This window comes from Hyperolius riggenbachi, chromosome 10 (assembly GCF_040937935.1).
Source record: "Hyperolius riggenbachi isolate aHypRig1 chromosome 10, aHypRig1.pri, whole genome shotgun sequence".
Lineage (NCBI taxonomy): Eukaryota > Metazoa > Chordata > Amphibia > Anura > Hyperoliidae > Hyperolius > Hyperolius riggenbachi.
The window spans coordinates 43,692,557-43,706,100 of NC_090655.1; the positions used below are offsets into that span (position 1 = coordinate 43,692,557).

The window sequence follows — 13,544 nt, forward strand, 5'->3', positions numbered from 1 at the left end:
CGGTCCGGGAAAATGTGCAAAGTTGTGACTCTGTGTTCCATCTCGCATTCCGCGGCACACGGATCTGTGTAGGATCCAAGATTTCTAATAATTGGAAGAGGATTCTATTGTTAACATTGAGGAAACGGGATGGCGTGAATGCAGAAAAAGCACATAGACAGTTGGGGATTCGAGATCATAGTATAGCATTGCCAGAGGCTGAGTGACAGATTTGAGTGTCATCAGCGGAGAGGGGATACTGGAATCTAAAAGAGTGTATTCATTGTCCCAGGCCATGAGTGTAGATGGAAAAGAGAAGGGGTTCAAGGACAGAACCTTGTGGTACACCAACAGACAGCGGGTGTGGAGAGGAGTTAGTATTGGAATACTGAATGTCCAGAAAGGTAAGTTTAAATATACTAGCCTAGGATAGTCTGGAAAAGGAGAGGGTGATTGACAGTGTCAAAGGCAGAGCAAAGGTCAAGGAGTATCCGCATTGAGAATTGGCCTATGGATTTTGCAACCAGTAGTTTATTAGAAAATTCAGTAAGGGCTGTTTCATTGGAATGGAGGGGTCAGAAGCCAATCTGGAAGGGTTCTAATAAGTTTGAAAAAAAGTCAAGCAGTTCTGAATGGATGTGCCGCTCCCGCAGTTTGGAAGCAAAGGTGGTGGCTACAGAGGGCTTAGGGCTCATTCACACTTATGTATGGTGCGGTGCTGTCCGCCATGATGCACCGCACATAGTGTCTGCAAGTCTATAGTGTCCGAAAGTCTGTAGACTTTAATGCTACCATTCACACTAGTATGCTTTCCTGTGTGCTGCGTTATAACGAGGTTGAAACAGTCCTAGAGCCCGCATTTACATCCTTTTTTTTTTTTTTTTTTTCAATGCATGAAAGCTTATGCGATTTAGGGCGTTGCAACGCGTGCTTCCATCCGTTGCAACTAATGCACAAATTGCATTATTGCATGCTTTGCCGAGCGTGAATGAGCCCCTAGTTGCATATACAGGATAGTGTGTGCCGATTTCTTCGAAGTTATTAGGCAATACAGCTGTCCTTGTAAACTAGCCCTGATGGGGTGAACTCACATGGCTGTGCAAAGGGCCTGACAAGGTGCACAAGAGAAATCTCCGCCGGGAGACTTGGGCGCAGGATACAGCCGATATATGGCTTACCCTTCTCCTGCACAAGTCCCGGCGGCGTTGGTTACTATTCCCCCTCCAAGGTCCACGTGGTTGGTGGGTAATGATGTAATTTTGCTTCCAGCTATTGCTGGCGGCCGAATTACAGTGTTTTAAAAGTAATTTCAGCTCCGTCTTCTGACGGCACGAAGTTACTCACTGTGCACCGCTATAGCCGTAATTCCTATTATGGTCTATGGTGGCGCCGTCTGCGCCCAAATCTCCTTTGCTGCAATTAACGTGTTCGCTGACAAGTGGTTATCAGGCATTTGCTGTATAGCAGACCCTTTTTACAGACGCCCATTGTATGGCTTTCCAGTACCAGTCTGTTGCGGTGGTTCTGGAACTGTGTGGTAGATGCTAAGTAAGTGTTCCATAACTGCTGCCGGTATTCTTCATCGTGGTGAATGAACACACATGTAACCACCAATCTAACTGCTTTCTGCAGTGTTTCCATTGGAATAAATTGAATACCAGAGGATCTGTATTTGCACTATACTGCAAACTCAATGGGCCTAATGTTTTTATAGGGCTTTACAGGCTAAGAACTATGGAGCTTCTCCCTGTTTTATCTATGACTCCCGCTCCCTGTAGGAATTGGGCAGTGTGATCAGTGCAGAGCTCATTGCACCTCTAACGACAGAATTATTCTAGCACAGAACACAAAGCAGCAAGTTACAGGTTTGAGGCTGCAGAACATGGCTTCATAGAGAGCTGCAGGGACAGGAAGCCAGCTGAAACTCCGCCTGTAACCAAACACCCCTGTGTTCTGCTCACAGCAACTTTTCCACATGTCCGCAGCTATCTTTCTTAAAGGGGAAGCAGAAGTGTCCAATTCTCGCACCTGAAACTTCTCTGGGGAAGAGGATAAGGGGTACTTATCCGTTAGCCGGGCGCATCCGGCAGGTGGCGCTAATTACTATTCCCCCTCCAGGCCGACATGGATAGTAGGGAAAGATGTAACTCTGGTGGACTTTTGTCGCCACCTAGAGGATGCGCCCGGCTAACGGATAAGTACCGGATAAGGGTTGGTACACACAGTGCAATTTAACGTGAGAGTGGCGGGTCTATGCTCCTGATTGAGAACGGGATCGACTTTTAAATCACCACTATACAAAATTGACCCCATACTCAATCGGGATCAGATCGAACATGCCTGAAATGATCGATTTCAGGCAGGAAATAGCATCGTGTGCACTGCAGATTAGAGCTGTTACAGGTCAGAGCTGTGCTGCAGCTTTCTGCCTGGAGTTCTGCTGTCAGAGCCCATCTAATCCCAAGATCGAGGAAACGCCTCAAAGTATTCATATTGATCAATGTAATCTATACGTATGGTCTATGGAACTACACTTTCCTATTGATCTCAGATTAACCACTTCACCTCGAAGGGTTTTTCCCCTTAAAAAAACCAGAGCAATTTATTTGCCTATAACTTTATTACTACTTACCTTAACTAAACAATCTATATCTTGGTTTTTTTGCCACCAATCAGGCTTTATTTGGGAACTGTATTACGATTCATTAACCACTTGAGGACCACAGTGCTAAACTTCCCTAAAGACCAGGCTGTTTTTTTCTGTAATTGGCCACTGCAGCTTTAAGGCCAAGCTGCAGGGCTGCACAACACAGCAGAGGAGTTGTGTTGGTGGGGTCTGATTGCTCCCCCCCAGTGTTTTTTATTTTTTTTTATCAATATTTGTTTTTATTTTGTTTTGTTTTTTACTCTTTCTTTCTTTTTCTTTTTTTTTTAAACCCTCCCAGCCGGCCAGTCCTGGCGATCGGCTGTCATAGGCTTCTGCCGTGTCACGCGGCTGTCCCCAGTACAGCGCTGCTGCCGATCGCTGCGCTGTATATGTAAATAGACGGCGATCGTCGCTCGGAGACTGAAGAGGGGGTGGAGCTCCGCCCCCCGAGCAGGAGATGCGCGTGCAGCCTGCATGCGATCTCCTGCAAAGTGCAGCCCCAGGACTTGACGCCAATTGGCGTTAGGCGGTCCTGAGGCTGGCACCACGCCCATGGGCGTGGAGTGGTCTCAAGGTAGTTAATCTAGGGGCTACCGATCGGTGGTTAAGGTGTGATCTATCAGGCTGTTATTAAAGCGGATCTAAACTCAGAACTTCCTCTCTGCTCTAAAAAAAAAAAACAGCAAATAACCTTTAAAGAAAAACATTTTTTTTATTAAAGCTGACACCATTCCTGCAATAAATCTGCAGTGTATCTACTTCCTGCTTTCATGGAAGCAGACATAGGCCTCGATTCACTAAAGGGTGCTAAGTGTTAGCACGCCAGTGAAAAGGCACTTAGGACGAGAAAACGGACGCTTCACGCGCTAATATGCGCGCAAAGGTTAGCGCTGCGCGGTGTGCCTGAAAAGCTATATTGCGCGTGAACGGTGCAACGTTTCGGGCGCACCAACTTAACGCGCGATCAGTAACAGCTTTGGACGTGCAAACTACTTAGCACCCTAGTTTGCACGTCCAAAGCTTTTAGGCGTGCTAACTGTGTTAGCACCCTTTTGTGAATAACATCCTGTGTTTACAAATTAGCTGCTCTGCCATGGCAGCCAAGTTTCCTGAGCTGAGAGATCAAATTACAGGTGTGATTAGTCATATTAGACAAGCTAAACTCTCTAAATACATAGTGTGCATTTCTCTGTGTTTTCCTTCTGTCCTGTGCAAGAGTTCAGGTCCACTTTAAGTTAACAAATGCGCTTGTTTAAAGAGACTCTGAAGCGAGAATAAATCTCGCTTCAGAGCTCATAGTTAGCAGGGGCATGTGTGCCCCTGCTAAACCGCCGCTATCGCGCCGCTAAACGGGGTTCCCTTCACCCCCAAACTCACCCCCGCAATAGTTGGTCGTAGACTTGGTCGTGATTTATTTCTTCCTGGAGGCAGGGCTAACGGCTGCAGCCCTGCCTCCAGTCGCGTCTATCAGCGGCGCATCGCCGCCTCTCCCCCGCCCCTCTCAGTGAAGGAAGACTGAGAGGAGCGGGGGAGAGGCGGAGATACGCGCTGACAGACGCGCGTGGGGCAGGGCTGCGGCGGTTAGCCCTGCCCCAATGCGGAAGCGCTCCCCGGCTGTACGGAGGGGATTTGGGGGTGAAGGGACCCCCATTAAGCCGCGGGATAGCGGCGTTTTAGCAGGGGCACACATGCCCCTGCTATCTATGAGGTCTGAAGGGAGATTTATTCTCGCTTCAGGCTCTCTTTAAACATCTTACAGTTCAAAGAACATTAATATTATTTATTTGTACTACAATAAACATTAAAGTGATGTTTGAATGTCAGTTTGCACAGTAGGTCAGCTGGACATCACACTAGTGACACAACTACTGTGCGCTACCAAGTAAAAAAATGTAAAATTTCGCAAAGGTGGATCAGCGCATCACCAGGCCGCCTCCAAATGGCTACCAATCAGAGGTGCGCTGAGCCCCCCCAAGAAACTACAAACTCACCTTATAAATATTTACCTTCCCGGCTCCAGCGCAGGCTCAGTAGCGGCTCTCGGGATATGGTCGGGTCCGCTCTACTGCGCAGGTGCAAGTCGCCTGCACAGTAGAGCTGACCCAATTGGGATCGGCTATTTTCGCCTTAGCCCATCATGGAGCTGCTACTGCGTTTGCGCTACAGCCAGGGAAGGAAAATAGTGCAGGTGCTGCTGCGCCTGCCCCACAGCATGACAATTTGTCGGCTATGGTTTCGAAGGGGCCCAGCAAGACCACCGTTAAATGGGGGAGGACGGGGGAAGCCTCGTTAAAGGGAACCTGAGCAGTCGATAAAAATGAAATTGATGCTTACCTGGGGCTTCCTCCAGCCCACTGTAGGCTGCAAGATCCCCCGGCGTCTTCTAGGCTCCTCTCCGGTCCTGCTGGCGGCTCCGTTACCGGCGACTGTCGGGCTGAAGGTTGGCAGTACACTTCCTGGACGGGCACGTTACACATCATCACGCCAGCCGGTGTGACAGTCCTGTGCATGTTCGGTTTTCTAGCTCTGAACCGCGCATGCACAGGACTGTCACGCCGAACTTCAGCCCGAAAGTCGCCGGTAAGGAAGCCGCCAGTGGGACCGTGAGAGGAGCCAGGGGGACGCAGGGGACCTAGCGGCCTACAGTGGACTGAAGGAAGCCGCAGGTAAGTACCAGTTTCATTTTTATTGACTGTTCAGGGTCCCTTTAGGATCCAGAGGCTTACCCCTCCCGAGGTTAGTACTCCCCGGGGGCACTCTTTTTTTACATTACAGTGTCTCTTTAAGTGTGCTAGGCCCTATTGCGTTGTTGTTGCAGTAAAAAGGCCTAACTTAGAACGTTGCAATGCAAAAGCAATGAGACGTTCGTAGTTTGGCCATTATGGTACGGTCTGACCGCATGCGTCACCCCAATGCACTGCCCAGCAGAGTTATTCCTCCTGTGTTGATCCATGCACTTCCTCGGGGGTTTCTCAGTCTCCTCCGTGTATGAATCATTGCACTGCATACACTTTGCTTGTGTTTGGTTGTTGGATCCTCAGAATGTATAAAGCAAGTCATATTACACACATCGATTTCTTTCGGTGGTTTTTGTTTCGATGCCCAACAGATTTGGTCACTGCCAAAAATCGATGTCCTAATATGTTCCATCAGCTGTAATTTTGACCGAAAATTTATCAGTCGGCATGTACGGAAAATCTTATGCCGGGAATACACGATGCGTTTTTGCGTTCGTTTTTGCCGTCGTTTTCGCTTTCGATAGATTCTACTCTCGATTCACTGCTCGATTCCCCTCTCGATTCCTTATCTTTTCTTATCAATTACATTCACTTGAATGAGGAGAATCGAAACGAAAGTAGAATCGACCAGATCCGACAGGTTGGAATTTATCTATCGAACCCATCTATCTAAAGTAAAAACTTAACGTGTATTCCCAGCATAAGTGGATTGGGGGAGAGGGCAGGACAGGTGATAGATCTGCATTACATCAAGCAGCGTTTCCATGGATTGTCAATAGTTTTTCTTCTAAAATCTATTGAAGATCGATGTGTTGTAGGAATCTCCGAGTAGATTCCAGTCAGAGCGGGATTGATCGTTTTGCCACATCGGGTGGCAATCAATGCATGTATGGCCACCTTAAAGGAAACCTGTGAGGAAAAAAGAAAAGTGCCCCGAATGGGTACTCACTTTGGGAGATGGACGCCCCTTTTGATCCTCCAGAGATTTCCCTCGTTGTCCTCCACCTGCCCGTTCCAGTGCTATCCCATTCAGAAAACCTATTGGCAGTGGCTTGCACTTGCACAGTAGCACGGACCCGCTCTGACTTCAGCCGAAAAAGCAGAGCCTGATCATGCCCGAGCTACTGAGCAAGCGCAAGCCGCCTGCGTGGTGACACAGACCCAATCGGCTCTGCTTTTTCCACCGAAGCCTGAGAGGGTCCATGCTAATGTGCAAGCGTGAGCCGCCTGCGTGGTGGGACAAACCGAATCGGCTCTGCTTTTTCCACCGAAGCCTGAGAGGGTCCGTGCTAATGTGCAAGCGCGAGCCGCCTGCGTGGTGACATAGACCCAATCGGCTCTGCTTTTTCCACCGAAGCCTGAGAGGGTCCATGCTAATGTGCAAGCGTGTGCCGCCTGCGTGGTGGGACAAACCGAATCGGCTCTGCTTTTTTCACCAAAGCCTGAGCGGGTCCGTGCTATTGTGCAAGCGCGAGCCGCCTGCGTGGTGACGAAGACCCAATCGGTTCTGCTTTTTCCACCGAAGCCTGAGCGGGTCCGTGCTAATGTGCAAGCGCGAGCCGCCTGCGTGGTGGGACAGACCCAATCGGTTCTGCTTTTTCCACCGAAGCCTGAGCGGGTCCGTGCTAATGTGCAAGCGCGAGCCGCCTGCGTGGTGACACAGACCCAATCGGCTCTGCTTTTTCCACCGAAGCCTGAGCGGGTCCGTGCTACTGTGCAAGCGCGAGCCGCCTGCGTGGTGGGACAGACCCAATCGGCTCTGCTTTTTCCACTGAAGCCCGAGAGGGTCCGTGCTAATGTGCAAGCGCGAGCCGCCTGCGTGGTGGGACAGACCCAATCGGCTCTGCTTTTTCCACTGAAGCCCGAGAGGGTCTGTGCTACTGAGCAAGCGCGAGCCGCCTGCGTGGTGACAGACCCAATCGGCTCTGCTTTTTCCACCGAAGCCTAAGCGGGTTCGTGCTAATGTGCAAGCGCGAGCCGCCTGCGTGGTGAGACAGACCCAATCGGCTATGCTTTTTCCACCGAAGTCTGAGCGGGTCCGTGCTACTGTGCAAGCGCGAGCCGCCTGCGTGGTGGGACAGACCCAATCGGCTCTGCTTTTTCCACTGAAGCCCGAGAGGGTCTGTGCTACTGTGCAAGCGCGAGCCGCCTGCGTGGTGACAGACCCAATCGGCTCTGCTTTTTCCACCGAAGCCTAAGCGGGTCCGTGCTAATGTGCAAGCGCGAGCCGCCTGCGTGGTGAGACAGACCCAATCGGCTATGCTTTTTCCACCGAAGTCTGAGCGGGTCCCTGCTACTGTGCAAGCGCGAGCCGCCTGCGTGGTGGGACAGACCCAATCGGCTCTGCTTTTTCCACTGAAGCCCGAGAGGGTCTGTGCTACTGTGCAAGCGCGAGCCGCCTGCGTGGTGACATAGACCCAATCGGCTCTGCTTTTTCCACCGAAGCCTAAGCGGGTCCGTGCTAATGTGCAAGCGCGAGCCGCCTGCGTGGTGAGACAGACCCAATCGGCTATGCTTTTTCCACCGAAGTCTGAGCGGGTCCGTGCTACTGTGCAAGCGCGAGCCGCCTGCGTGGTGGGACAGACCCAATCGGCTCTGCTTTTTCCACTGAAGCCCGAGAGGGTCTGTGCTACTGTGCAAGCGCGAGCCGCCTGCGTGGTGGGACAGACCCAATCGGCTCTGCTTTTTCCACTGAAGCCCGAGAGGGTCTGTGCTACTGTGCAAGCACAATGCTGCTGCACTTCAGGGAACCCAGCACTGGAGTGAAGGAATGCAGGGAGACTGGAGATACCAGAGGCTTCTCCCTCCTCTGGTGAGTATCTAAATGTGGGCTTAGCAGACCTGAAGCAGGTGTGAATGCACTGCTGAAAGCAATACAAACACGATGAGAACTTACAAACTCTGGTGTGGATGGCATCCTGACTGGGCTTTGAATCCAGAACTCTAGAGCTGCAATCCCGGAGTTCTGTCCACTCAGCCATCCTGTTTGGTTGGACGTATTTGTGGTGATGAGTTCCCTTTAAGAGTTGAACAGCACACATCCCACACATGGTTCCCCCCTCCCTCTGTGTGTTTTCCTTTCTTCTGACTCCCCCTCCCTGTTACTAGATGTGTGTGTTTCCTCCTGCCCTGTTGTATTCTGTCTTCCTCCTCTGCTCTCTCCTGGCCGCCATGCAGACTGACACTGAAAAGTCCTCTTTGTTGGGCGTTCTGCATAGATCACCATGCTTCCTGTGTGCATAGAGGCCATAGCAGAACCTCTTCTGGTTATCTCAGGTATGCAGCTGCTCACACCCCTTCCGTGCTCGATGCAGAGACTCGTACACGTATGTAGCTGGAATTCACTGCAAGGTATGCTTGTAGACACTTCTATGTGTATGTGTGAGAGCTGGTGCAGGGCTGCAGAGTTCATACATGTTGTATGATGGAAGCAGAGGCAGGACAAGGTCCTTCAGCACCCAAGGCTGAGACACCAAAGTGCACCCCTCCATCCCTACCACCCCAGCCGTCACACACTGATTGCTGTTAGACTGATAGGTGCCCCAAGGCCCCCAACCTCCCCAACACCTTAATATCTAGTTATCTGTCTTGCAGTCACTGTCATGTATCCCCTTTTCTTATTTCTTTCTGCTTCAAACACAATTGGAAATGACAGCTGAATGAATTGTGCGCCCACTCCTACACTGCGCCCTGAGGCTGGAGCCTCTCCAGCCTCGGCCCGGCCCTGGATGGAAGCGTACAGATGCTGGCAGGGTTCAGACTCTCTACAGACAAGACTTTTTTCACGTTTTAATTCCGTATTTATATAGCGCCAGCATTTTACGCTGTGCTGTACAAAGTATATATTGTCTGTCCCTCAGAGGGGCTCACAATCTAATCCCTACCATAGTCCTATGTCTATGTATGTATCATGCAGTGTATGTATTGTAGTCTAAGGCCAATTTAAGGGGAAGCCAATTAAGTTATATGTATGTCTTTGGGATGTGAGAGGAAACCAGAGTGCCCGGAGGAAACCCACACAGACACAGCGAGAATATACAATCTCCTTGCGGATGGTGCCCTGGCTGGGATATGAACCAGGGACCCTGCGCTGCAAGGCGAGAGCGCTAACCACTATGCCACCGTACTGCCCACATTTTTTACACTTTATTTCTTCATTTAGTGTTTCATTTGAGTTATGCCAGCCAGCCAATACATGGTAAATGGGCATCTGATGGCGTTTTACCAAATCTAGACCACCCTCATCCTCGAGTTATGTCTAATGGTTATGCCACCGCTCCAGTTATTGGTCAGAGGGATGTAGCAGGCGTTTGTCACAAATATCGATGAATGGCTGTCTGCCGAGGATGTCAGATCCATCATCCCACACACGCTCAGACTGCAACATATTGTGCAGCCGCACAATAACGCAGGTGATGAGGAAGATCAGAAATGGTGGTGATATTTTACAACCGTTTCCTGAAAACTCCCCCCCCCCCCCCCCCCCAAAAAAAAGGCAACAGATGTCCATCTAATGCTTCATATGCATCAATGGATTTCTGAGCCAGTATGGTTGAGGTGAACCAGAGTGAAAGTCCATAGAGAGCAGTTCTCCAATCGCAGCATTGTCTACATTTTGAAGCGTTATGATTGGTTGAATAGTGTGGGCATATAGTGCTGTCCAGCCAATCACATTAGCAGAATTTCCCTGTGTTCTGTCTCGCTTGCTCGCATCAACCATACTAATGCCAGGAGAATAGTGCGATTGGACAGTTCTCAGGCTTTGGGAATCGCTAAAGATCCGGCATGCTAGATCTTTAGCAGATGTCGTTCGGCCGCTGTACTCACGCTAAAGTAACTCGTGATTTCTCGGCTAAAGCGGTCTTTATCGTCCACCACAGCCGAGTTCATCATTCCATAGTCTGTAAGCAGCTTTAACCTTTTTCCTCGTGATGTCGCCCACTTGACGACTGTATTTCCCAAGAATACTTCTAAAAAACTAAACCAAGTCATATTTAGCTTCATCATGAAACTAAAGGGCAACTGAAGCAAAAGGGATATGGAGGTTGCAATATTTATTTCCTTTTTAACAATACCAGTTGCCTGGTGGTCTGGTGGTCTGTTTGGCTGCAGTAGTGTCTGAATAACACCTGAAACAAGCATGCAGCTATTCTTGTCAGAACTAACAATAATGTCAGAAACACCTGATCTGCTGCATGCTTGTTCACGGTCTATGGCTAAAAGTATTAGAGGGAGAGGATCAGCAGGACTGCCAGGCAACTGGTATGCTTAAAAGGAAATACATTTGGCAGCCTCCATATATCTCTTGCTTCAGGTTCCCTAAAAAAAAAAGGTAATGAGAAGAGATGAAATAGTGTTTTGTTTGTACAGCTGATCGGTCATGTATCGACTAGCTTCCCAGCTCTATCTGCCGAGTATGGACACCGTAAAGCCTGTTACACATTGACGGCTAAAGGCAATAAATGCAACGGCTACACTTCAGTACACCCGTTTGGGGCTGGGAAGCACTCAGTATGGGCAGTGGGGAGACGTCCTTTACATGGAGCCACATCTGGCCACAAAGAAATGTGGGTCCTCCTCCCTCCTTTCTCCTCCCTCCTCCTCTAGCTAAACTGGGCACTGTACTAGCTATACTGGGACACACTGGGTGGATCACGCGGCCTGCACCAATCCAGCATTTCCTACCCTTGGCTTATATGGGGGTCAATCATTTTTCCCTGGTTTTTCAGGAAAAAGTTGGGGGGTCGGCTTATGTGCGGGTCGGCTTATATGCGAGTATATACGGTACTTATTTGTGCAATTTCACAATTTTTTAAGTTTATTCATAAATGTAATTATTTCAGCAATTTTGTGTTCCAGTCTTTTATTTATATGCATATTTAGCATATAAATAAAACACAGCAAAGAAATGAACAGCGCTACTTAAAAACAGATGAGTGCTTACCTGCAAAAAAGTGCACACCCCACTCATGGGATTCAAATACACAATGAGCACACACATGACCTGTCTACCACTTGGAGGATGTTAGTTTCACTAACAATTTGCAATTGTTAGGTACTTGTCCCTCCCACTGTCGTAGAAGTCTTTCCTCCATGGGAGGGGACCTAACACTAACTAAAACCTACCTGTGCATATGCATAGCCTGGGCGCGCTACCAGTAAAATTAAGAATTGCGCAGAAAAAGTGGGATCAGCGCATCACCAGGCCGCCCCTGAATGGCCTCAGCTCAGAGATGCGCTGAGCCCCCCCAGGAACTACGAACGCACCTTGAACCAAACAGAGGCTCTGCATATACACCAAAGAAACACTAACAAGTGGGAGCAGCTGACCAGAATTAAATCAAACACAGCAAAGAAATGAACAGCGCTACTTAAAAACAGATGAGTGCTTACCTGCAAAAAAGTGCACACCCCACTCATGGGATTCAAATACACAATGAGCACACACATGACCTGTCTACCACTTGGAGGATGTTAGTTTCACTAACAATTTGCAATTGTTAGGTACTTGTCCCTCCCACTGTCGTAGAAGTCTTTCCTCCATGGGAGGGGACCTAACACTAACTAAAACCTACCTGTGCATATGCATAGCCTGGGCGCGCTACCAGTAAAATTAAGAATTGCGCAGAAAAAGTGGGATCAGCGCATCACCAGGCCGCCCCTGAATGGCCTCAGCTCAGAGATGCGCTGAGCCCCCCCAGGAAACTAGTGAACTAGTGAAACTAACATCCTCCAAGTGGTAGACAGGTCATGTGTGTGCTCATTGTGTATTTGAATCCCATGAGTGGGGTGTGCACTTTTTTGCAGGTAAGCACTCATCTGTTTTTAAGTAGCGCTGTTCATTTCTTTGCTGTGTTTGATTTAATTCTGGTCAGCTGCTCCCACTTGTTAGTGTTTCTTTGGTGTATATGCAGAGCCTCTGTTTGGTTCAAGGTGCGTTCGTAGTTCCTGGGGGGGCTCAGCGCATCTCTGAGCTGAGGCCATTCAGGGGCGGCCTGGTGATGCGCTGATCCCACTTTTTCTGAGCATATAAATAATAGTTAGCATAGGTGACATAGTTAGCGCTCTTGCCTTGCAACGCTGGGTACCCGTATCGAATCCCAGCCAGGTCAACATCTGCAAGGAGTTTGTATGTTCTCCCTGTGTCTGTGTGGGTTTCCCCCGGGCACTCCGGTTTCCTCCCACATTCCATAAACGTACAGATAAGTTAATTGGCTTCCCCCTAAATTGGCCCTAGACTATGATACATGCACTACACGATACATACATAGACATGACTATGGTAGGGATTTGATTGTGAGCCCCTCTGAGGGACAGTTAGTGACAAGACAATATACTCTGTACAGCGCTGTGTAATATGTCGGCGCTATATAAATACTTAAATATGCAGAATGTCTACCAGGCTTGTATTCTGATATATTTTGGTGAGTTATGACTGAAGAATTGGAGACCTAAAATTCTTGAAAGAAAGAACCGCTTTAGACCCCTAAATCTAGACAAAAATGCACCACCAGGGAGGTTAAAACACATTTTTCAGTAGAAAAATACATTTATTTACACAGATCTGTACATCAGAGAGGGATTTGGTCCCCAAAGAGGGGCTGTCCCTCCATATAGGGACAGTTGGGTCCCTGCGCTATTACAGAGGGTCAGCAGCAGAGTGGTGTGATTTATGCTGCTTGCAGTATTGGAGAAATGTTGTGTTGTGGTAGATGAACATCTGTGTGAAAGCTGATGCAGTTACACTGCCTGTGGAAAGCATTGAATGGTGGGAGATCAGCTGTCAGCCTGCAGGGAAGTGCTGCATAACTGGGCCATATGTATTACATCCAGGGAAGCTCTGGCACACCTCACCTTACAAGCATCTGCTTTCCATTTATGCTGTTTATTATCTTATTTCTGAAATGACTCAAACTGCTCACAGCTGATCAGCGGACAAGTCAGTTACAGTACAATGCAATTCTGCATGAATCTGTAGCATTTAGGCCTGGCATCCATGCGTTTTGAGGACGATTTTTGTGGAGCAGTTTCAGGTTTTCTGGCTTTCCCTTATGAAATCCCTCTGACAATGCTGCATACAGGGTGATTCCAGCAAATGGTAATCTCTCCTGTGGGGTCACGGCTGTTCACTTTCAGCTTTTGGACTAGCCAGCGATTCCTGGAAAGCATAAATCACTGCA

At 48.9% G+C, this 13,544-nt stretch overlaps 1 protein-coding gene across 2 annotated transcripts in view; it reads left to right on the plus strand.

Annotated features, from left to right (window-relative positions):
- The window catches only part of CASP2 (caspase 2), a 61,538-nt gene that overhangs the window by 8,803 nt on the left and 39,191 nt on the right, over nt 1–13,544 (plus strand). Inside the window, exon 1 of one of the 2 annotated variants that reach the window (XM_068257880.1) lies at nt 8,477–8,640. The exons of the other annotated variant lie outside the window; for it this stretch is intronic. The gene's annotated coding sequence lies outside the window, so the exon portion shown is untranslated. Of the gene's footprint in view, nt 1–8,476; nt 8,641–13,544 lie in introns of those variants that run through there. 2 annotated transcript variants of the gene reach the window in all.